The sequence below is a fragment of the Fukomys damarensis genome, unplaced genomic scaffold (assembly GCF_012274545.1).
Source record: "Fukomys damarensis isolate Sample0158 unplaced genomic scaffold, DMR_v1.0_HiC HiC_scaffold_33, whole genome shotgun sequence".
Lineage (NCBI taxonomy): Eukaryota > Metazoa > Chordata > Mammalia > Rodentia > Bathyergidae > Fukomys > Fukomys damarensis.
The window spans coordinates 53508753-53534614 of NW_022900945.1; the positions used below are offsets into that span (position 1 = coordinate 53508753).

The 25862-nt window shown below is 46.2% G+C and overlaps 1 protein-coding gene across 11 annotated transcripts in view; it reads left to right on the forward strand.

Annotated features, from left to right (window-relative positions):
* The window catches only part of LOC104863342 (late cornified envelope protein 5A-like), a 343203-nt gene that overhangs the window by 313128 nt on the left and 4213 nt on the right, over positions 1–25862 (forward strand). For 7 of the 11 annotated variants that reach the window (XM_033758180.1, XM_033758181.1, XM_033758179.1 and 4 more), the window contains 3 exons: positions 4723–4929; positions 7934–8127; positions 8328–8430. The gene's annotated coding sequence lies outside the window, so the exon portion shown is untranslated. The other 4 variants (XM_033758182.1, XM_033758184.1, XM_033758185.1 and 1 more) reach the window with 4 other exon arrangements.

Genomic DNA, 25862 nt, shown 5'->3' on the forward strand with positions numbered 1-25862 from the left:
AAGTGTTTTTGAAAACATTTAAACAGAGTACTGAAAATAATACCATTATTTGAACCTTAGATGCACCACACACACACACACACACACACACACACACACTTTTCAGTTCACAAGGTAGTGCTTATTGCAATTATGCACAAACTTATTTACTTCATGAAGTCTTATGATAAACAAAATGCAAAATGTTTTAACATCAAAACCATGAAAATAATCAGAAACCAACATATTAAGCAACTAAACTGAACTAGTAAACAAACAAGTAAATAACTTGTGACTAATTGTGCTGTTTGGTTAATACCGAACCTGTTTTGATGCAGCCAGGGGGAAAAAGGTAGTCACAGAAAAACTTAGTATTGCACCAGATAAGCCAGTAATACTCAGGCACATTGCGGTCGTGTATTAACACGACAAAGCACGCTAGACTTCATTCTCCCTGCCACGATGGTCTCACGGAAGAGAATAAGAAACAGAAGTATCTCATTGACATCAGTGCACGTTGCTACATAACACACTTTATCTGTCACTTTCATGACATTTGTCATTTCTTATTGAAATGCGTTGTAAACTTTAGTCTGGGAGCTGTTGATTGAGTTTATCCTAAGAGATCTGTCTACCACAGGTTCAACAAATTTGATGCAACAAATGACCTCCAGAACATGTGGAATGAATTAAACTAAATTTCAAGTTTGCTACAATACAGTACAGGGGGTGAAAAATCCTCCAGTCTTTATATTTTTATTAAAAAACATTTCCTTCATTAATTTTTATCGTTAAGAGGAAGCTAATAGAATGAACAAGGGGTTAGAATGACCTTAAAAGTCTCCTTTTCAGAGTATCTCATACAGAAAGGCTCCTATCTTTTGTTAAAAGAAATCAGCTTCCTTTGTGTATTTCGTATTTTGCTGTGCAGTAGTTCCATGCCTCAAAGTACAGTGAAGAAAAAACTAATATGAAGGGGGAAAAAAAAAACCCAACAGATCATTAAGTCAAGATAACAGCAAACAAATGGACATATGAATATATAAACCTTCTTGGTCAATCCTCTCTCCATTTATTTCTCAAAATATGTTAAAGCCCTACTTTTCAAATTTATTAAACAAAGAAACTTTGTTAAATCAAATCCTTATCATATTTGTTAAATATTAGTTGATTGTAGTCTCCTGGTTTATGAATTAAAATAAAAGATAGCTTAGTTAGTTCAAGGTAGCATTGCAAATGTGAGCTTTAAAAGTTTAATGTTCATTTTAAAATCTCTTTGAAAGTGATCTTAAAACTCCTTGCAATGGCACTTTCAGCTTGTGGGTGGATTTGTGTTGACATGAAACGCATGAATATCATTCATAAAACAAAATGAGATCCATAAAGAGAAACATTTAAAAACAAGTTCTGAGTGCTTTGCTTTCTTTTGCAATTGTTTTTTGCAATAAATAATTTAAGTGTGTAATAAAATGTTCCCACTCTTCAAGGACTATTATTATCTCCTTTGTTTTGTCATATCTCTGATCAAAGATTTATGGCTTCAGACCTTAGGGGGTGGAATGTTTTCTGCTCAGGTTTTCATGTCATCTCCTTCCTGCCCGTTTTTTCAAAAAGTAAATTTCATAATTGAATTGCATAATTGCATTCAGGAGAAGCAAAGGAGTCAGTTACTAAATTGGGGGAAAAACAACTGATTATTAATGTAATATCATAGTGAAGAATTTCAAAGTAAACCTGAAGGGGAATTTTAATTCGTAGATGCTGCCATGGTAATACAACTTTAAACGAGCTTTTATGTTGCTTTCAATGCCACATTTCAACTATCAAATAATAAAACATCAGTTTTCTGAAATGTTGTATTTATTCTATGCAATTACAATGTGTGAAGTTGTTTTGGGTGCATGTGTGTGTACATGCTAGCTGCACATTAAAATCAGAATTTTAACATTAGCCTGATGTGAGATCACAAGTATGGCTATGAGTTTTTCCTCCTAAAAAGTTTAGTGCAGCTTTTATCTCCCTTAATACTTAATTTCCCCCTATGGAAGGTCTTTATCGTGAGGACAAATGGTTCGGAAGCCCCAGAAAAGTCCTACAGAGATTTTTCATCCTAACCATAGCTCTATGCTTCAAGCCTAAAATATTTATAAAAACTTGAATATGACTGCTGTTTCAAGGGACATCTTTTTGCTCACTGTTCACCAGTACTATGATTTCATATCTAAACATAATGCTAACAACTAAAAAACTTACATCTAAAATCAATGGTTTCTTCTAACTTTTGTGCGGATCAAATGATGAATTGACATGGACTTTTACAAAATAAATACCTAGACTGTTCTTGTAGAATCTGGGTCGTGGATTTTTCCAGCAAACAACGCGATTAAGTAGTGAAACATACATTTAAAACCATGTACTTGTTCTATGGCCCACAGTCTTCAGAAACCTGTTGAGAACTGAGGTAAATCTAACCATTTCTTAATGAAGAAGAAGCCTCTTCTGCAGCAAAAGCTTTTAAAATGTGACCATTAATAGTAAGTATTCTGCTGCAAAGTCAATTCGTATGTCTTTTTGTTTGTTTGTTTTTGGTTTTTGTTTTTTTGAGACAGGGTCTCCTGTGTAGTTGAGACTGCCCTGGAACTCACTATGTAGCCCAGGCTTGTCTTGAACTCACAGGGATCCTCCTGCCTCAGCCTCCCGAGTGCTGGGATTACAGGCGTGCGCCACCATGCCCAGCCAAGACTCGATTGGATGAGTGCTGTTATTTTGGGTGAGGTAAGATGGTGTTTGGGATTCATAAGAAGAAACGTTGGAACTGATCATTTTCTGTGAGCTGGTACAGTGGACGCTCTCAAAATCGGAGTGGAATTCATCTGGGCCGTGTAACTGACAACTGGGTTGTTCATTCCCAAACTTCTCACTGTATCGACTGTCAGAACCAAGTCTGCCAGCAAACCATTGACTTGTTCTCTTCGCTCCTGAAGAGCACTTGGGAAGACTGCGTCATGACTGTTGATGGAGCCAATTGACTTCTGGAGCTAAGTTGGCGCCTGCACCTGTGGAAACATTTGTGGAACCATGGACTTCCGGGGTTACTGAACTTCCAAAGGGGTGGTCACATTAGATCAGGAGATATTAGATATCGGACAGAGGGTGTTTCCTCTAAGATTACGTTGGTGATGGTCAGTAGGGCTTACACTGTGGCATCTGAAGTTGCTGCTAGCAGATGAATTAGTTCCTTTATCAACAAGAGAGAAGAGAATGCAAACCTTTCCTGTTTGCCAGTGTTATTTACAGTGACGCCGCGATGCTGCACAGGTGAGATGTGATCAGTTACCAGAATGACTGGATGGAGGCTGATAAGGCTGTCCAGGCACAGCAGAAACACGAGATTTCTAGAAACTACCTTCTACTAGCTCCTGGTAGCATGGGGCAATGTTGTGGCTAGAAACCAATGAATTACTAACCCTGCTGTACCCACTTTTCACCCATTCAAGCTTTGTCTTATCAGAGTGTGTGGCTAGAAGTCTTTGTACCTGTTCGGCAGAGCTGTGTGAGACAGTACTGGCGTCGGGATACACCACATCGGAGCTTATCAGGAGGAGCGCAGAGGGATTCCCACATTCAGCGGGGCTGGGAGAGATGCTACTGCGGACAGCAGGATGTGCAGTGCCAACGGGTGTTAGGCCTGCTACTTCCTGAAGAAGCGTCCACAGATGGAGTCTGGGCTCGCCTGGGGCAAGGGCTCTCCCGCGACAGGTGCCGGGGCCCGGCACTCATTCACATGTTGGGGTCGGAGTTGCTATGGGGTTGGAGGGGTGGATGTGAGTGTCACTGCTGTGGATCACATGACAGCAGTGGGCCTGGGAGGCGTGGTGTGGGGGCTCCAAGACTGACTGAGTCCCTCTGCGCGTGTCTATATGTAAACATAAATTCAGACATATTGTAGAAATATTCTCTCCTACCATGCTACACATAGTAAGAGCAGTGTACCTTGTTTACGATTTTAACATTCCAGTAAAGATTTCCAAACTGCCTGACCATGTGGCAGAGCTCAAGGCCCAGTCCTTACCCCGGGAAGTAGGCATTAGCTTTGTCACTTTCCTTCGCTGCACCTCAGTTTGTTTCACCTGTAAAATACAAGGTTTGACTTGCAATGACTTGCATAGATTAGAATCCCTTCTTTGACTTGCAATGACTTGCATAGATTAGAATCCCTTCAAGTCATAGGTTTCTATGACAAAAATCTATAAAATCACAGAATAGCGAACTGAAAAGTTTTCAGAGATGCAAATTATCCAGACATGGAACAAAACATTTCTCCTACCCTGGCTTTGCATAATGTTGAAAAGATTCAAAGGGGAAGGGGAATGGCGGGTGGGGGTGGGCAAAAGGATAGTAAGAAAGAAGAAATGAGAAAAGAAGGAAAAAGGGAAACAAAGCTTTTGCAAATAGGGAGGGGTGGAGGGGTGAAAGACAAGGGAATAGGAAAACAAAAACAAACAAACAAACAAAAACCCACAAAAAGACAAGAGCCGAGATATATCATGTACAAGTTCAAATTCCCAATGATGCATGGGATCATAACACAGACCTAAAAGGTACCAATGAACTTACGGGGAAAAATAGAAGAGTCACCAGAGAGTGCACATGGTGAATCTTTTAGATGAATTATAACTAATTACGTCCGGTCCATCCTGGAACCTCTCATTTGTCAAGCCTACCTGTTCTTGTATTACGCAGGCCATGCGGACCTGAACCTTCCATGGCTTCCACCCACCTTCCATGGCCGCCTACAGAAGGAGCTTTCCTGGGAAGGAGAGGAGCAGAGGACGGAGCAGCAAGGTGGGATGGTGACACGGGGGACACTTATGAGCCCCTTACCTTGCTGCCACCACCATAGGTCCTGGTGATGCGCTACAGAAGTGATAGCTGATACTTACTGAGCAGGTACTCTGTACATGGTACTTACATTGTCCCATCAAATCCTCATAGCTACTCTGTGAGCTGGGTAATGTGATTATTCTCTTCTCCTTGATGGGGAAATGGAAGTTCTAGAGCAGAGGTTGGCCCCTTACAGTCGGTGGACTAAGTCCAGCAACTCTGCTGGGCATGCGAATAAAGTATTCTTGGAACACAGTTGTACTTCTTCGTCTGCAGCCGTTTCGATGCCACAGTGGCAGAGCTAAGTCCTTGCGACAGACACCATGTGGCTGCTGAGCCTGAGATACTTGCGATTTGATCCTTTACAGAAAAGGTTTGCTGCCGCCCACCTTGCTTATAGGATCTTTTCAGAAAAAGGCGGGGCTGGGCTGTGACCCCGGGCAGTTGGACAGCCGCCTGTTTGTACCCCGCGCTTGTCCTCTTGGTGGCAGCACTGGCTTCGTGAGCGTCAGACTATACAGCCACACAGAGCTGGGTGTGCAAGGACCCCAACCTCGGCTTAATGCTCTGCTTCACTGGTGTGGGATGCTCAACTTTCTTTAGACCAAGGGCGCTGCATTTCCATTTTACACCGGAAATCATATAAGTAATTCTGCTTACAATTGCAGCCACTCCTTTTTTCCCCCCTCCCAATATTGGGGCATGAGCCCAAGGCTCTCACGCTGAGCAACTCCACTGGCCCTTTTATTGTGAGACAGGGTCGGTCAACTCACTACATTTCCAGACTGGGCTCGAGCTTCCAGTCCTCCTCCCTCAGCCTCTCCGAGCGCTGGGATGGCAGAGGTGAACCACCACAGCCACTGAACAGCCATGCTCACCGAGGAGCTGACTGAAGACCGGCCCCTCGGCCTCCCGGCACCTTCATGTAGTCACCAGCTGGGGTCTGGCCCATGGGCCATCGGGGGCCCTGGCTGCTACACCTCTTTCCTCGGCTCCCATCCCAAAGACAAGCCGAGGTCTTTGCCTCCCCCTTGCTACTCTAGTGAGTTTACACATAGGCATCAGGTGAGAGATGAGAGGAGAGGATTTGGTTGTGATCGGGAGGGGCCTATATATCTTTGCTTAGATCCATTTCTTCTTTCTTTACTCAGATCTATGTTAGAGGGCTCTCAGGCAGCTCAGTCCCTTAAATATACCACTTAAAACACTGCTACCTGATTAGCTTCTCGTTTTTTGTTTTTGTTTTTTTTTTTGATACCAGGGATTGAACTCCGGTCTTTGCGCTTGCAAGGCGGGCCACCAAACCGCTGAGCTAAATTCCCTGCCCCGCTTCTTGTTTTTTAGAATGAGGACCTGATGATATGCTCTCCCATTATGTCTTTGCCCATGAGCAGGACTTGATTGTCAACCACCGTTTCTTTGCTCTTGCCCTTTTCTCCTCCTCAACCACCATCTTCCTGGTACTTGTCACAACCTCTCTGAACAGTTTGCCTCCTTCAACTGCCTGTCCCTGGGAACTGCTAGGTTGGTATAAGCCCCAAGGACAGTGGGGCTGCTGCTTAGTGTTTCATAGGTTTTTTTTTTCCATTGTGCAAATCCAGCGTTGCAACTCACAGACTCTATGTGCATGGAGCCTGGAGGTTGGGTCATGGAGAGGTTGACTGCCCCTCTCTAGCTTCATCCCAGCCTATGACAAAGACCTGGAAATGCCAGAAGACAGAGGCTGGAGTGGTGGTACCCTCCAAAGTCACGTCCTCTAATGACTCCCATGCCTGAGAGGAACCTGGGATGCTTATCTAAAAGAGAACTAAGAAGTTTCTTGAAACATCCAAAGGGATGAATCAGATTTCTTGTCAAAGGCATAACTAGGATTAGTGGGCACACACTCCACAGAGCTAGATTTTGGAAGTATTTCTGACCATCGATTGTCTTTAGAAATGCAAGTGGCTGTTATCTTGGAAGCTGTGGGTTCCCGGTCCTGGAGGTGTCTGAGCAGAAGTAGGGAGATCACGAAGGGGGAGAAGACCCAAGATGGGAAGTTGTTTGAAGAGCCCTGAACCTCTGTGGGAGTTTTACTTCTGTTACCATCAGTGAAAGAGGCCTGATCACAACTGTAGGGAAAACTGGGGGGCAGGCAGGGAAATTTAAAAAGCCCCAGTGAAGTTTCTGGTAAATAAACAGTTAAACTTCTGCTAGAGAGAGAGTAGCTGAGAAAAACATAAAGAGCTGATAAGGCTGCCTGTCTGGCTCACTTCATGCCAAGGCTCCATTCCCTCCTCCCTCCATCTCCATTTAAGCACAAAAGAAACAAAGTGGGGGAGGACTATATTATAAAAACTCACTTGTTATATAAGGTGTGCGCTAACTCCTAAACACTCACATCCATATATATGACATCATCCATATCATAGCCATATCGTACACACCCATGTACATATATCAGAGACCTCTGCAGTAGGTTCTGGTCTCCCACTCAGTGCTACCATGCAAGGCTGAGGAAAACAACAACAACAACAACAATAACAACAACAACAACAACAACAACAACAACAAACTAAAAGACAGAACAAAGAGAGGAGAAACTAGGGAACCAGGACGGCTAATGCTGCTTAATCAGCAAAGGCACTGAGTAGTCCTAGCCACTGATTTTTATTGGTAATCAATTGGGGTAAAGGCAAGCTGCATGTGAGGATGGAGCATGTGAGGATGTGCAGTTGTGAATTTCTATGGAAACTAATGCAGGCAAAATGTGTAAAGGAAAAAGACAAAGCACTCTCGAATCAGGAACAGGATAGACAAAACATAGAGTTATTATTAAATCCTTGTCTTTCTAGTCAGGAAGTTTTGAACTGTGGGAATGGAATTTGGGTGCGAGTTACTCTGACCTGGGCACATAGGCTTCTGTCAGACTCACTTCTATAAACAACCAATGTTAGGGTTAACTCTTCACAGCCTGCGTTGCTTACAGCCTGCTTTGGGCATAATCAGTAAAGTTGTCCCCCACATACATGTATATTTTATTATTATTACCATATTAATACACTAAAGTGCACATGTATCCTTCCACTAGCTCGGCCTTGAATGTGACTCTGCAGTAAATCTCACAAGATAAACACCTGGACAGCACAAAGGGACCAAAGACGTGCTTATCCAAAATGTACACACAGCTGCCGGAAGGGGCAATGCCAAACCAGGGGCCTCAGAGCCCAGAACAGCAGATCGAGTTGTGACAGCTCTCAAGGGGGAAAGCCCCTTCCTCATCAGGTAATAAAGGAAACAGAGACCCAAGACACCGGTTGCCAGCTCTGGGTTCTCTTCCTTCCTCCAGCAAGGCAGCTATTTACTTCCTTTCCTTTTCCCAATAAAGTGATTTTGCTTCCCCATTTCCCTTCCCATTACAGTAAAGTGATCTGAACTTACATCTCTAACTCTTTTATTGATGTAGGTTTTTTTATGAACCCTAGGTAGAAATCTACCCTCGTGAGATGTAGCACAACCACCGTGCTGGCCTCCCTTGGTGGCTGTGAGGACTGAAGGTTCAGGAAGATGACACTCACCAACATAAAGGTAGGAGCACTGTCAACGGTTTAGCCCTGCGACAAAAACACTGAGCTCCGCTCTCAGAGCCCATAAAGCGACCTCCTCCACCTCCATTCTCATAAGCAGGGATGCCAACATTACCACCAGGGGGCGTGAGAGGTGGTGAAAGATGGGAGAGAATGGGCTTGGAATAGGTCCCCTGCTTCCCGGCTACACCTTCCTCGTGTACTCAGTTGGTCCCGTGAGCCCCTTAGGACTTACCTGCTCAGGGCACAGAGGCCAGGTCTGGGCAGGGCACTGCAGCCAGCCTCTGCTCCTGTGTCTGCACCCAGCCTGAATCTTCTGCTTGTGAACTACAAGTGGGAAAAGGTCAGCAGGTGCCCTCACAGACCTTTCTTTCTTCGCCATTGCCACCCGTCGCTCTTCGGTGCCTGCTGGCTTCTCTTCAGGGTGCTCCTCATTTACCTCCATGGTACCCGAAGCTCACCTTTCTTGCTCTTCTCCCAGGTGTCTTCCTCGTGTGGTTCTCTCCCAGGGCATCTGGCTCTTTTATGCAGGGGACGAGTCTGGGGAAGGGGTCAAAAATCTGAAGTCTGTGGATTTGTGATGACTCTGGAGGGCTCCAGTGACCTTTGACCCCACAGGTCTCGGGAGGGGCGCAGACAAAAGGACAGGAGGGAGAGGTGACGGACAGAAGTCCCTTCTGGACAGGAAGGGGTCGTCACGTAAACCTTTCTGGCCCTGGCGCCCATGGAAGTGAACAGGGACAGAGGTCCCATCGCCCCCCTGAAAGCATCATGGTGCTATCCAGCAGGCTCACGGGGCAGGGAAGTGGGTCATGGGGTGGGGTCGCCCTACCTGGACGAGCAATGTGTGAGCCTCTGCTGTTGAAAGCTGCAGGGTGGGCTTCTGGGCCAGGGGCTTGGGAACCACAGCTGGGCTCAGGGTCAGGCTTCAGCTTCAGTCAGAGCTTAGGCAGCTGGAGTGAGCCAAGAGGACCAGCGGGTGCCCAGCCAGGGGAACAGAGCACTAATTCACGGGCCACAGTCCTCAGCAGCTGCCTTGACAAGAGCCCAGTCAGCTCCACTCCTAAACAGCAGAGAGCAGCAAAATCCAAGGAGGAACCCCAAGCTTCCCTCTGTGGGTGGCCCCCAGCAACAAATGCCAGCATGGGCAGGGCAAAAGGGAAGGAAGGAAAATACTAAATAGGGAAGTGAAATTTATGTTGGCAATAATTTCTTAAAATGACATTTTATTAAATCAGAAGAGACAGAAACACAGACACCAAATCACTGATGCTAAGTGTGCTGCCCCTATATCCCCCCACCCCATTTTATGGATCTTTCAAGAAACAGCATGGAATATCTGTCTAAACTAAAGAAGCGCTATGATTCTTATATACTTGGGCTTAGCGTATGAAATTTTGCTACCCCACCACATTTTAGAAAGGGCCTGGTCTCCCCCTGGAAAGAGCCCACTGGGTGTACGGCTCTCCAGCTCTGGCTTGCCTCCTTCCTTGCTTGCTCTTTTCATATCTTAATCAACGTTAGGTTTCATGGCAGTCTAGAGGGAGATTTGGATGTGTCCCACCAGCCTTCCTATGAACCCCTTGATGCCTCCCCCGTGCATCTAGGGCAAGCTCAGCACTACCCTTCCCAGAGAGTTTCTTGCTCCTGTCCCACCTGACTCCACCCCATTCTCCAACCAGTGCCCCTCCTGGCTAGCTTCCCTGGAATTAGGTATCTGCATTTTGTAATCTGGTCCATCATCTGACATTGTCCTCTTGAAATATCACTTACCTTTTCTCATATCATAGCTAATCTTTGGTGTAGTAGTGCATACTGAACAGAATGGAATGTTAATACAATTCCTTATCTGAGTTAGCAATGGGAAAGTTTTGGAGCTAAGCCCTCCCAGACCCTAATTAGGCTCAAGTATCTTCATAAAAATCAGGTTATATTTTGCACTCAATAAATTCACACTTTAAAGCACACAGTTCAGTGGTTTGTAGTGTATCCTCCAAGTTGTACAATGAACACAGCAGTCTAACTTCTGAATGCTTTCATTACCTCCAAGAGAAACCTGTTATCATTCATCTCCGCCCCACCTCCCAGCTCTATGGATTTGCCTGTCAGAGCACTTGGCATTGAATGGTTTCTTAAAATATGTGGTCTTCTGTGTTTGGATTCTTTCACTGCACAAAACGTTTTCACGATTCATTTAAGCTGCAGCATGCATAATTACTTTACCCCTTTTTTTAACTTGAAAAATATTGCATTGTGTGGATGTACCACACTTTATCCATTATCAGCCACTTTTTGACTATGAAGAATGATGTTCTGAATATTCATTTTTGTCTTTATGTAAATGTATCCTTTCAGTTATCTTAGATGTATACTTAGTAACGGAACGTTAGGTCATGTGGTAAATCTGTATTTTCATTTTTTAATAGGCTGCCAACTGCTTTACAAATGGTTGTACCATTTTACATTCTTATTAGTAGAGGATGAAGGTTCCAATTTTCCCCCATCCTCTTCAACATGTTTCACTGTCTATCTTTTTGATTGTGGCCATTCTAGAGGGCATTTCCCCAATGAGTAATGATTTTGAGTATCTTTCACATGTGTCTCCTTGGAGAAATGTCTAAATCCTTTGCCCGTTTCAAACTTGCATTATTTCTCTTTAAATTATTGAGTTGTGTTGTTTAGATATCAGATATCTCTGTTCTCCCCCTACTGGTTTCCATGTTGCCAGTTTTCACTGTAAATAAGGGCTGCCATTTTTCAAGTTTACCAGAGGCTGGAGAAAGAGTGACAAAATTAGGCAAGTTAAGATGTTACACAATGGAATCGGGGATTTAGCTCAGTGGTTCTGCTGCCTGCCTCACAAGCACAAGGTGCCAAGTTTGATCCCTGGTACCAAAACAAAAAGGCTACAGCATTTACTCTCACCATGACTCAGCTATTTTTATTGAACACGTGCATCTAGAGTTTGGAAAAAAAGTGCTTCTGACAATTTTTGCCATTTTTCGTTACTTTTATGCAGAGATTTTGGAGGTCCTTACTTCCCCATTTTTGCTGATGAGTCCTGTAGAACTTACAGGTTTTGAAGTTTTCTCACTCTCAAATTTAGCTGTTTCTAAAGTTTTATGTATTTAATTTATGATTGATGATAATCTGGGGCCCAATAATACAATGACAAAATGCATATTTTAGTGTGATCAGCAACATGAAACTTTATGATACCGCAACTTTAGGTAAAACTCAACTTTTATCTACATTTTTTTCATGGATGAATTTCAACTCATAGAAATTGCATGTGATTTACATAATAAATATTTTCAAATGATGAGCAAGATTGTATAGCTATGCATAGATTACAAATGAATGTCACAGTATCACTCAAGAGTTATTTAAGAAAGTTATCCACTAGTCTTTGAGCAGTGGTTAAAAATGCACAGGGAAAGCTTCCAACCAAGCCGAACTATAGGGAATTAGAAAATATGACTTATTATAAATCAGTACAAGTGAAGAAATATAATAGCTATTATACATATATGAAAAACTAACTCACTAAATGATTGTGGTATCAATTTACAAATATCATAGATGAGCACAGTGTTCTTGACAGATATACAGAACTAGTACGGATGACTTTTAAGGAAAATAACCCATGGGTGGATTCTTGGGTGGAGAAGTTCAACCTGTGAGAGAGGCAGCAATCATATATGTGATGAGCAGTAATTTCTGAGACAGAGGGAAAGGAACTCTTAAAAGAAAGTATTGAAAGCTTGAACTAGATGATTCAAAGATGGAGAATCATTTATCAACTCAATATTTAAAACCGTATGTTTTCGATATATTTTTCTGTGCCATAACCACGTCCTTGGCAGACCATAGCCTTAAGGGGTTAAAGAGTTCAGTCTGGCAGAATTTAAGACTTTGCCACCTTATCAGTTCAGTCTTAACACTCATGTCCTGGGAGTGGGCAGAGGGGAGGAAGGGGTGTTGTGTTTTCCACTTTCCGGCATGTTCTCTTTTTCGCTGAAGGGGCTTCTTTTGCGTGCCTTTCCTCTCTGGTGTATAATCAGGAGCTCTTTTTAAACTTCAGGAACACACGACAAGACCTTCCATGCTGTCCCTCGCTGTTCTTTACTTGGGCAGCTGTTCTAGCACAAGCCTCTGACTCTGCAGAGCACCAAGCATCCAAACAGGATACGACACGTCCATCTCACTTTCCTGAGGGCACCTTCCAGTCTCCCTGAGTGTTTTACTTGGTTTGAGCGGCAAGGAAAATAAACCCTCTTCACTGGGGAAAAAAAGAGCCATAAATATTTCCACAAAGATATCAAGCCCAGGGAATTTCTTCCTTAGAAAAAGTTTCTAGGAGTCCAGGCAGTCTTTATGCAGTCTTACTGGAATGGCCAGTGGGGGTCTTTGGACTGGTTCTGCTGTCTTTCCGTAAGCTGGAAGCACACCAGGCAAGCCGGGGTGCTTCTGTAGAATGTCGGGATACTGTGGAGAGGCAGCGTGATGGGATTAGCTTCTCGGTGCTCAAGCAGCAAAAGCTGCAAAGCCATACTCTTAAGTGAAATAAATAGGACACACAGTAAGTACCGAGTGGTTTTTCTGGTGTGAATGAGGACCAAAAGGCATAATAAATAGTGTAAAATAGGAAGAAAAGATCCAAAAGGGAAAAGGAAGTAAGGAGCAGGCTGGGGCGGGGGGAGGAAAAAAGGGAAAGAAAAAAATATAGAAAAGAAGTTTTTGTAAATAGGGAGGGGTGACCGAGTGCGAGGGAAGGAAAGGGAATGTGGAAAAAACAAGAACCAAGACGTCATGTCCAGGTACGAGTTCCCAGTGATGAGTGTGACCATATTATATATGTAAAATGTACCAATAAACTTAATGAAAAAAAAAGCTACAAAACCTATCGCCTAGAAATTGCCAAGTTTTCTGCCCCCTGGGGCCTCAGCAGAATCGCCATCCACCCTCCAAAGTCTGCTGAACTCTTCACAGGCTGTGTATGCGTAAGGGTTCTTAGTCTACTTTTACCTAATCCTCATGTTTATTTCCCTTCTCCATGGGTATCTGTGTTAGTACAGTGATCAGTTTTGGTTCCCCAGAGAGGCTGTGCCCCTCTCCTACTATAGCTGAATTGTGTGCCGCCCAAAATTCTTACATTGAAGTCCCAATCCCAGTACTTCAGAATGTGACCATATTTTGGGATAATGTCTTTAAATAGATAATTAAAGTAGAACAAAATCATTAGGGTATGTCCTAACCCAGTATGACTGGTATCCTTATAAGAAAAGGAAAGTGAAAATTATCATGGAACAAAGACCCCGTGGACCCAGAGGGAGGATTTGGCCATCTGCAACCCAGGGTAAGAGGCCTCAGAAGGGGCCAACCCTATTAGCACCTTAAAGCCTGATATCCAGCCTCCAGAACCCTAAGAAAATCAATCTCCGTTGTGCAAGCTACCCATTGTGTGGTACTTGGTTATGGCAGGTCTGGTAGCTAATCTGTCCATCTTCTGCGAGTCTCTCCGCTTAATATTTCTTCCAGTTCTGCTCCTTTCTACTGTTCTTCTCATTTCACGGCCACAGCATGCATTTGACCAAGTCACCAGAACCAGCTCTAAATTTGCTGGAAGAGTATTTTAACACATGTCTGTTCTAGCCAAGTTTGAGCGTACAAATTGCATTACATTCCTGGGGCAGCAGGGGGAGACAATCTACAACACAAGTCCAGAAGTCGGCGCTCATTTTCTAAGAGATTTTGCTGGGCTCTGGTGATAGAGATGAATGAAACAGCAGGGAGCTGCTGCTGCTTGTTGCAAGACTCTTTCAAGACCTGATGTAATACTGCCAGCCCCAAACAGAATCAACTGTGTTCCTTTACAAAGCATGCAGTTATAGTCTGCCTTCTGCATAGTGCACCTAGTTGAAATGTTTATATGGTGATTACTCTATGCCAGGCACTTTAACGTGCTTTAATAAATTTCTATATTACAGATAATGTTAAATTTTAATTTATGTTTTATATAAATTACCCCCCCACAGCCCAAGCCAGGCATGTCTTTACAGAAATAGTTTCTATTTTTTCATATGGGCATAGACCAGCAACCCTGTCGATTGACTTCATCACCCTCATTTTATAGGAATCAAGCATCAGACAAGTTAGAAATCCTTCCCAAGGCTGAGCTGAGACTCAGATCCAACTCACCAGCTCCCAAGTCTACATTCTTCACCACCAGCTCTGACGGCTGCTCACACACTCCGTGGCATCCACACCCAAGTTTCTGTCCTTATGTGTCAAAGACGCCCTCTCGTCCCCTCTCACGCCTGTCCTTTTTTAGTCTCTCTTCCTCTCTCAGTCTCATACTTGGTATTTAAAAAATATTGGAAACTCAATAAGTAGTTGCTGAGTTATTAACTTCTCGTTTCACAGATGAGAAGCTAAGACGCAGGGGTGAGGGACTCAAGCTCTGACAGGGTCAAGTGCTAAGGGGTCTCAGACCCAGAGAAACAGGAACCACTGCTAGCAGAGCTATCCTGACAGCTTTCAACTTCAGTGTATCTTGTCCACCTCATACCCTGAATTCATTTTAACAGGCTCCATGAAGTACTGTGAATCATTGTTATAAAAGGAAGGGTTAAGGAGCAGGAAGGCAACACACTAAATGCCTTCCATGTGCCAGTCACCACACTAGTGAGTTCAGAGCCGCCATCTCATTCTCTATCAGGCCGAGCTCTAATCTTTGGGTAGTGTTTCTTTCATCATTACAGACTTAGAAGCTGAGGCTCAGGCACGAATTTCTCCAAGACTACTGACCTGACGTTCAAAGGAGTGACTTCAAAGATTGGGTTCTCTTAACGCGCCACTAGGGGGCGCTCCTCAAATGATGTCGCTTCCAGGGAGCAGGAGCCTGGTGGGTTCCTGGGTTTGCTCAGATCTGCGTGTGTGCCCTCAAGCTGTTAGGCCGGTGACAGGGTGACGTCACTGGATAGGCCTGGGCAGAGGCCAAGACTCATCCCAGCACCGCGTTTCGGGAAGGCAGGTTTGCACCTGGATCTCTGGGTCCCCCCTGGCCGGAGGAGACCGGATTCCGGTCGCAGAGTCTCTGGCTCTTCCTCTCTGCAGCATGTGCGGTTTTACTGAAGGAGCTGAACTTTAGAAAGCACAGGTTCTCGGCCTGACGCTTTCTAGCAGTGTGACCCAAGGCCAGCTGCTTCTCCATTCTGGCTCTAGACCGCAGTTTCCTCCTCCAGGGCCAAACCTCCAGAGCGGCCACCACATACCACTGTCTGGGACCCTTCTTAGGAATTAAGCCTCGCGACCGCAGCTTCCTGCTCCCTTTGGCTTGAGGGGGTACCCAACACAAATTCAGGCCTCAGGAGGAGGCAAGTGCTCAACTGTAAGCTTCAGATGGTTACGGAAAACAGATTTTGAGAGGGGCCAGAGAGTCCGAAGGTCCTGCCTGAGGGTGAGGAGAGACGTGGGGACATTCACAAGGGAAGGATGGCATCGCTAAAGCTCCTTCGAGTGTCGTGAGGCTGGCAGACGCAGATGCAGGGCACTGGCGCTGCCGCAGCAGAGACCAGCTCATGTCTGCACAGCGCTCTGAGCATAAGCAGCACGTTCACACCGAGCATTTGCCGGGAGGCCCGGAGCATCTCTGTGGGAAGGACGAGGCTGGCTGGTCTCTTCCAGCAGCGCTGCAGGAGCCTGGGTTTCCCCTTCCACAGCTCTGCCCCTAATGGCGTGTCCCTGCGCAATGTCTTTCCCAGAAAACCTTCAGTTATGAGAACAGGGCCTACAATCTCTGCTCACCGCTGCATTCTCAAAGCCTGGCACACAACTGCTGCTAAAAAGATAAAATAATTTTGGTTTGGTGAATCGATGAAAAGCCATCATTGTTCCTGTCTTGTAGATGAGGAAAAAGAGGTCTCCAGAAGCTGAACAACTTCCCCAAGGTCACTCAGATAACGGAAGGTGGAAAAGGGACTCCTTCTGGCTCCCGTGTGAGAGGGTGCAGGGCAGATACCAGTGCTGGTGAGAAATCATGTGTCCCCCGTCAGGCCAAGGGCAGCTTCTCACACCTAACCCACCGCCACCACCGAGGTGCCGGGACGATACGTGTATGACTTTTTCAGATTAGGTTTATTGGTACATTTTAGGTATACAGTACAGTTACATTCATCCTTGGGATCTTGTACCTTTACATGATGTGTCTTGGTTCTTATTTTTTCTCCATTCCCCATTCTGCCTTCTCTTCACCCCCTTCACCCTGCCCTGTTTACAAAGACATTTTTTTCTTTTTCACATATTTTTTCTTTTCCCTTCTTTCCTTTCCCTTACTTCTCCCACTTTCCCTGCTCCTTTAGATCTTTTCTTCCTATTTCACATTATCAGTTATACAATTTGATCCTTATTTACACTTTTAGTCTTATATAACAGAGAAACTATTCGATATTTACACGTGTCTAATTAACTTCACTTAAGAGTATGAACTCAGTGTGCATCCACTTAGCTATAAATGTCTCTAGTGTCTTGTTCCTTAACACTCCATTTTATTAAAAAAAACCCACATCTTCTTTATCCAGTCTCCAGGTGATGGGCAATTGGGCTGTTTCCAAGTTTTAGCTATGACAAACTGTACCGCTATAAACATGGGTGTACATATATTGCTGTGGTATGATTCTTTTAATTCTTTTGGGAAGATACCCAGCAGAGGGATGGCTGGGGCAAATGGAACCTCTAATCCTAGTTTTTTGAGGTATCTCCATATTGACTCCCACAGTGGTTGCACCAGTCTGCACTCCCACCAACAATGGAGAAGGGTTTCTTTCTCCCCACAACCCCACAAACATTTGTTATTGGTTGATTTCTTGATAGCAGCCATTACGTCTGGGGTGAGGTGGAATCTCAGTGTTGTTTTTATCTGCGTCTCTCAAATGACCAGTGATGTTGAACATTTTTTCATATTTTTTTTGGTGCTTTTACTTCTTTGTCTGAGAAATGCCTGTTCATTTCAGATGCCCATTTTTGAATTGGGTCTTTATATTTGGGGGGGTCCTGAATTTTTGAGTTCTTTATACATTCTAGATAGAAGACCTTTGTCTGAGGAACAGCCAGTAAATTTTTCCCCCACATTGTAGCTTGTCTCTTAGCTCTGTTGGTGATTTCTCTTGCAATGCAGAAGCTTTTTAAAAAGATGAGATCCCAGTTGTTGATTCTTTGTGCTAGTTCCCGTGCTACCAAGGATTTGTTCATAAAGTCTTTTCCTACGCTGATATCTTCAAGAGTCCTGCCTAAGTTATCTTCCAGCAAGTGTAGTGTTTCTGTTTTAATAATTAGATCTTTAATCCATTTGGATTTTAGTTTAGTGCATGGTGAAAGATAGGGGCCTAGTTTTAATCTTTGGCAGGTTGAAATCCAGTTTTTCCAACACCATTTATTAAAGAGACTGTCTTTCCTCCAGCGAGGGTGGGTGACTCCTTTGTCAAAGATGAGGTAGCTGAGTGTGTCTGGAGTTGTTTCCGTGTCTTCTCATCCCACTCAGAGTGGGGGTATCGTAAGGATAGAGCTGTGCTTTCTTACTATCTGTGTCTTTAGGGTCCGGCACAGTGCCCGATGTGCTGTCACGTTTAGTAAGTTTTGAGGACTGGATGGTTAACAGATGGATTGGCCTTCCAGTAGCAGCCCCAGATGTGGTTTGCAGGCGGCCCTCTCTGTGAGGTCAGAGTTAAGCTCCTCCTCCAGCTTCTTCCTTGCCCACAGGAGGTTGTGCTCTTCTAAAGAGGCCCAGGGACTGCCTAGCCCAAGCACCACCTCACCTGACGTGCTGGTTCCTGAGGCTCTGCAGAGCCAGTGGGGAGACTGGAGGGCTCGCCCTGCAGGAGTCCGAGGACTCCCCTGGGTCAAGGCAGAATGGGGAAGATTAGCTGTCAGGTTCCTTCTTGCTCTCTTATACTCCTTGGGCAAAGATAGTGTTTGCCCTTGGTACTGTCTTCCAGGTAGGGGTCAACCATGCCTGTTAGTGTCACTGACACCCAGCTTTCCACCTCCTCTGGTCCCAGGACCACTGATGTCATGCAAGGCTGCAGAGTTACATGAGGGATGACACTACTTATGGGTTGGCCTCGATTATCACAATCATCATTATTTGACTATGTGTATGTCATTACTGTTATTATTATTAGCTCATATTTTTACAGTACTTTTTGTCTCGCCAGGTGCTTTGTTGTATATGATATCATCCGGTCAGATAGCATGTCATTAGCCCCTAATTTATAGAGGAAAAAACTGAGATTCAGAAAAGCAGTGAGACATGTCCAAGGTTGTAGAGTTGGTGTGACAGAGCTGAGAGTCAAGAGCAGATTCCTCTGCATTTCACTGGGTTTACTTTGCTCAGATGCCCCGTCTTCCCCTTGACAGATACAATGGCTCATCGCCGGTCCTAGCGTCCGCGTCGTCTTCCATCTCCTGGCTCCCAGTGAGAAGCGCTGTACCTGGTGCTCCTGAGACAAGGTCCCCCCACAGTGCTAGGGGCCCTCAGGGGAAAGGTGTGCGTGGAGAGGCCCCAGGCAGGAAACAGCTGAGAGGAAGTCAGAACACAAGGTGTGAGGGTGTTTGCGAGGTGCCTGAAGGAACGGCCAGGGACTGTGCAGTTTTCTGATTCAGGCTTTCTGCACAGGTAAATGAGCACCTGTGTCCAAGAGTCCTGGGCCTGGAAGGGGTCAGTGGGGTGGGTGCTGTGGCAGGAAGTTCTTTCAGCCTCTGTATGGGCTGCCCAGCTGCTCACAGCGGCTCACACCATTCCCTCAGCCAGCTCCAGGGCAGCAGGCTCAATCATGTCAGGCTCAGCCTCCTTTTTCCCTCTTGCCCTATCCTTCCTTTGTGCTGTTCTCCTGTCTCTCTTCCTTCTTGCACCAAATTTAATGATCTATCTGCCATGTTCCCAGCACCTTCTGGGTCTTGGGGATTTACTAATGAACTAGAAACCTACAGGGATGAACTTTGTTAGGGACATGAAGAGCTTGATTCAGGGCCCAAGCTCTCTGTAGCTGAGAGAACCCATAAGCCCTAGGAACAGAATCTTCCAGGAGCTGGCGGAGCTCCAGATGTGGCCTCTCTACAGGACTGCCATAGAGTAATGGTAACCAAGCCTATGAGAGAGGAGGCCAATGTCTTTCTCTTCCTTCACACTGTACTACCTGCCCAGACCTTTTTATTCTGAGACAAGCTCTCTAAATAGCTAAGTTGCACAGGCTGGTCTTGAATTTAGGATCCTCCAGGGGAGGTCAGCTTCTTGCTCCCTTCTGGTAGCTGCCTAGAAGTGTGGAATCTGCAGCTGAAATCAGGTGTCTCTTTTCCTCTAAGATTTTCCCAAGATCTACTGGGCTCCTTGGCACTCTTCTGGGCAGTGGTGGTTGAGGGGATACTTATCCAGGTGAGGAGGGCTGGGTCAGATCTCTGGAGACTCTGGTGACCTAAGGAGTCCAAGAATAACTCCAGAAGGACTTGGTGTCACTTCATTTATCTAATGAGGCATCCAGACTTCCAGTGTTTGCCCGGTGTCCCAGGGAGACCAAGGCAGCACATTGAGAAATTATTTCAGCCACAGTTTCCAACTGATTCAGGCTGAGTCAAAGTCAGAACTTGCTGTACAGTGACCGTGCTGGCCCTGTGGCCTCCTCCCTCCATGACAATGATAGCAAGCTCTCATTCTTTCATTCCTTCTTTCTCCACCTAACAAATATTTGCTGAATGCTATGCGCTCTATGCTTGGGCTGGAGGACACACAGGGTTAATAATCCAGGGCAAGGAATTCTGCATAGAAGTAGGGATAAGAGTTTCAGGGGTCTCCACCCCCATGTTGATGTTCTCCAGGGTAGGTGGGGAGCTGCTGGGGTCCAACGTGGAGAGATTCGATGGTGAGTATGGCGCAGCTCAGGACCCTGCCAAGGCGGCTCTGCATTGCAGGGACGAGGGCTGGGGTCTATCTGGGCAGGCAGGACAGACCTCGACAGGAGCCTGAGAAGCAGGAAGGGTGAAGGAAGAAGGGGTTCTAGGTGTATTCAAGGACAGCAGTAATTTCACGTGGTTATAGTGTCCACACAGCACAGGGGATGCAAAACTGGGAAGGAAGGAGGTGCAAAATCATGGAGGATCTAGGCACCATTGTGGGAGGTAGAGGGGCCGTGAAAAGTTTTTCTTTCACATCTCTTTCTCTCTCTTCTTTATTAGTACATGCTTGTGATAGATAATGACTAGTTGTTTTTTTGTACCGGGGATTGAATTCTATAATGACTACTTTTATTGTGGGTGTTCAGATCACATACATGACACATTTTAACTCTTTTTGGGTTCCCCTCCCTATTGGTGCCTCTTGTTTATGGGGCTGGTGGGTTTCATTTGGACTGAAAGGATCTGTGGATACTGAAATAGGAGGTGTGGGCCGGAGGACAGATAAAGGACAGTAGGAGGAAGGTCTAGGCCTGAATGTCCTGGATGGAGCAGTCCACAGCCCTAGAGCTGAGTCCCATCCCTGATTACCGTGTTCGTTGGTGGAAAGGGTTGGCACGAGGGCAGCAGGAAATGCCTGGCCATTTTGTCATTAGCCTAGAGCCTCCAGGCACCCGTGAAATTGCTCAGATGCCTGGGACCTGACTCAGTCATACTCTGCTTGTCCTGCAGAGGTAGGAGGCGACGGAGCAGGCCTGGGGAAGCCCAAGTGCAGTCTCGCATCGGGCACACACGGTGGGTGGTATCCGTGCCAAAGGAGGAGGGAGGAGTGAGCAGCTCCAACCTAAAGGCGCGAGTCGCGTTGCCAGCAGTCCCGAGCACCTCTCCTCTGCATGAGTGAGGCTCACATTCTCCCTTATTCACTTAGTTTTAAATTATCAGCAGAATCACTACGATCTGAAGAAGAAAGGCACCTAGGGAGGAGGAGAAAACTCGGTGTCACTCCTTCCCCGTCTCTGTTCTTTCTTCCTCCCTTCTCCTCCCTTCTTCCTCCCCCTTTGCCTCTTTGTTCTCTTTCTCTCTTCCTTCCCTTTACCGTGCTTGTCCTGTTAGCCTGAAACGAGGCCTCCAGTTTACAAAACTAAATTAAATTTCTTTAAGTCCTGTCGTGTGAACGTGACCAACTGAGCTTTGGGACCTGGAGAATGAAGACGGTATCTTTGGGTAGGAGTAGTTATCTTTGGAATGGTTGTTTCAATTCAATAAACACCGAGTCCCTTCCCTTTGTAAGCCATAACTTGAGGCAGCCCACAGGTGTCGAGGAACACAGGAAGTGTAGGGCTCACGAGACTGGTCCCCAGTGGGCCCCAGGGCTTGGAGTCAGGATGCACCCCAGGCCCCTGGCCTCAGTGATCTTATCTGGGCCTCCATGCCGCCCTCCCTCTGCTTGTCTCCCTCCAGCTCTCCTTCCCAGGGCTGCGGTGCTTTCCTAGCTCCACGCTTTGGACATTTGATAGATGGGTGGCACACGGGCCCTCCTGAGCCAGCCCGTGGCCAGGTCGGGCTACCTGAGATCAGGTAGGCGAGCGGAGGCATTTGAGGTGCAGACAGATGAGGGGAGGGGAGCTCGGAAGCAGCACAGCTGTGAATAACGCAGTTCTTCCTTGTACCTCCAGCGCCAAGCAGGTGCCTGGAGCCAGAGAAACGCAAAGCATCTAGAACATTATACAAAAGCAAAAAGTGCCATTTTATGCAACCTTCTCTGATCCACTCGGTCTGTTTCCGGTTTGAGTGTCTGTGCTGTAAACATGTGTTGTCCAAGTAATACACATTTGGTGCAGAAAATTAGGAGATGTAGGAAAGCGAAATGAAAAAGAAATGCTTGCGATCCCTCTCCAGGAAGTGGTTGCTCTTAACATCTCAACAGACTCATCCAGGCTTTTTGATGATGATTTACGCATGCTTTATAAATGTTCAGATGTATTCAGACAGGATACATGCACGGAAAGGCCACACTGTCTGCGCTCCTGTAATTGCCCTATGCTTTCCTAACCCACTGCGCACAGGCTTTGTCCCCGTGGTCAGTCAGCTCCCACTGCGGCCCAAGGGGGGCACCTGTGTCCTCACCGGGCTGACAACCCGGTGGGCAGCGCTGGTGGCTTTGCCGTCTTTGCCTCCTCACTGCCTGGTCCCCGCCTGGTTCCCTGCAGTACTTAAGAGAAGTTGTGAGAACTGAAAACCTTCCCCAGAGGCCCTTGCTCTGCTGCTGGTAAAGAGGGGGGCCTTGAACAGTTCCAGGGGACAGCTCAGCTCACTTTGGGACGGCCGCGCCTCTGCAGCCCTCCCTCCCTGCTGCCTGCCTCCCGCCACCTGTGCTCTCCAGCTGGGAAAACAAGATGCCTCAGCACAGGCGCTTCCAGGAGCCTGCTGGGCTATTTTTACTCCCGAGTCCCCCGCCCTGGATATTTACTTACTCTCCAGGAGAAGCAATCCTCCTTTCTCCAGTTACTCACTCTGGAGGCTCCCTGGGCATCCGTGCCTCGGGCTCCAGCTGTGGAAATACTCCCTGCTGAAGAGATAACGCCGCGACCAACCGCTGCAGCTGGCTGGGAGCCACCCACCTCCCTAGAGCCCGGACAGCTGGGAGGAGGAGCTTTCCCAGGAGGTGCTGGGCCACACGTGTCCCCCCACCCCCAGCCGTCAGTCAGCCTCTGGTGTCCCTGCTTGCACTCGCGTCTCGACATTCATTTCTTGGAGGCAAGGAGAGAGCTCTGGTGTTGGAGACCGGAACTGCTAGCGCCCCTTCCGGTTAGCCCTCCCTTCCCTTGCGCCAAGAGGAAAGCCCCGCTGGAGGCTCTATTGCACCTTCCCAGAAGAGTAACACAGTCTGCTTAGGTGCACGACGCCTCACCCACTAGGGGCTCAGTCTGGGCACCCCTTTCCCGAAGCTACACAGACGCCAGGCTAAAGCCCACTGCGATGTTAAGAGTGAGCGTTTAGGACCCAACAGAGGTGCGGGATGTGAAGAGCTGGGTTGGAAGCCTGCTACTCTTCTTATTCTCCAGGTGATGGAGCCAGTTGTTTGGCACATCAGAACATTGATTTTCTCTTTGAATTACCAAGGCAGTAACTACTCTTTTATAGCCCACAGGGTTGTTGTAAAGATTCAAATGAAGGGAGGAATGCAAAGACACCTGCTAACTGCTAAAAGACTCTCCATAGGTGAAACAAAGAGCAGTCTTCCTGGGAAGAGACGCAAGCAGGTCTTGCTGCCTCTGATGGGCTCAAAGTTCATTGCCCTACTCTTGGGAATGTGTAAACCTGATCAGGGAGTTGTAGGGTCAAAGCTGGCCCCGAGAATGCCTGAGAAACCATCCTGCCTCATCTGGGTCTTCGCTGATAGCGATGAAGACGGTAGTGGCATTGACAAAAATGAGACGGGCTAACAGGGACCCAGTGCTGTCCACACGCTGGGTCTGGGGCCAAGGGTTTAACGGGCACTGTCTCATGGCACCCCCATGAGGTGGGCCTGTTCTGGACACCGTTGTCACCCTCATATCTTGGATAATATAGTCCAGGAGCCTTGTTCATTCGTGAGTTCTCCCTGTGGTCTCCTTATGAGCTTCCCTTAACCCCAAAGACACCCTCTAAACCCCAGGGCCACCTGGGGACCCTCCTTTTCATCGGATAAGATAACTTTCAATTCCAGCCCCCAGTGGAACAACGTACTAATAAACGACCCCATTCCCTGTTTTAATTGATTAAGCTACATTCTAACATTTAAGGCTTGTTTCAGAACTAAGTATGTGTACTTAGTCTGGTATTGTTGCTGTAACAAATAATCTCAGATTTAGTAGATTTAAATAGCATAGAATTAACCTTAAAAGTGCTGTAGGTCAGAAGTGGCATGGATTTCTCTAGGCTAAAATTGGGGCTTCAGCAGGACTCTGCTCTTTCTGCAGGCTCAAGGGAAAAATCCATTTTCTAGCTTTTTCCAAATTCCCCATCCCTTGGCCTATGGCCCCTTCCCCCGTCTTCAGAATGTCTCACTCCAACCTCCGCTTCTGTTGTCATATCCCTTCTCTCTAACCTTGACCTTGTCTCCCTTTAAAAGGACTCTTGTAATTACAGTGATCCCATCTGCATAACCAGGAAAATCTCCCCAGCTCAAGATCCTTTACTTAAATACATCTACAAAGTCCTTTTTGCTGTGTAAGGTGATATTGCACAGGTTTAGACGTGTGTGTGTGTGTGTGTGTGTGTGTGTGTATAGGGCAAGGTGCACATCATTTGGTCTCCAAAAGAAAATATCAGGGCAATAGTAAGCATTAAAAATGAGTTGAATAAAAAGCGATGTTCCATTCTGGATCAGCACATAGATGATGTGCTGTCCTGGGCCCCAGCAGGTCAAAGTCAGTGCAGAGAAGCAGAGAGAAAGTCCACCAGGGAACAGAGGTTTTCAGGGTTGTCCCATCTGTCCTGGATGGGCAGTGTTTAGCTGGCCTGATGGGGATGTCTGGGATTTGTTCACCTGTACAACTCAAGGTCATTGCACAACTCTGTACTCACCGAGCATGTGCAGGTCATGACTTGACTACTTTGAGGAATTTTCCTACGGAAGGAAGACATTGTACCTGTCAGGCCAACATTGGAGACTCATGTATCTCTTTGTAAACTGATGTCCTCAGCCTCTGGTGAGTTAGGCACCGTGAATCAGTGTCCCAGGACTGATAAGGTCAGAGGCAGGAACAGGGTTGAACTTCCGGGCTGTGCGGTAGTCATCAAGTTGGTGCCTCCTGGGAGGGATTCTGGGGATCCGCCAAGTGACCCCTCCCTGATAATGCCTGACTCCGTCTTTCAGGCACAGATACCCGACTTCTGGTCACTGAGGGTAGTAGAAGACTTGCATCTAACTTTCCTAAACATGGGATTCAGGCTACATTTATTAGTATTTCACGCCAGTTTCAATGGCCATGTTTAATAAGCACATTAAAGTTATCCCTCGGTGTCCTCAAGGGGAGGTCCTGGGACTCTGAGTCCTTTAAAGTCAATGTATTTGCATATACCCTTATTAACAGCATTTGCATATGTGCTTGTTTATCTCCTCTGGTATCTCCAGATGAATACCTGGTACGATGTACAGTGTAAATGCTGTTCACATAGTTGTCATACTGCACGGCCAGGGAGCAAAGAGAAGAAAGAGGCTGTGCATGTTTACTAAAGTGCAACCCTTTTCCTGAGTATTTTTGATCTGTAATTGGTTGAATTCATGGATGAAGAACTCACAGATATTCAGGGTCATCTGCCTGTAAAATAGAGCTTGCTACCCACCCAAAAACACCTGAAGAAGAAATGTTATTATTCAAGAGCCAGACAGAGGTCCATGATAGGGAGAGGGCTGATACCAGGGACTGCATTCTAGGTCTGCCTGGAATTCTGTGTGGCTCAGGGCGAGCCCCTCTCCTCCTCTGAGTCTCCTTCCGTCTC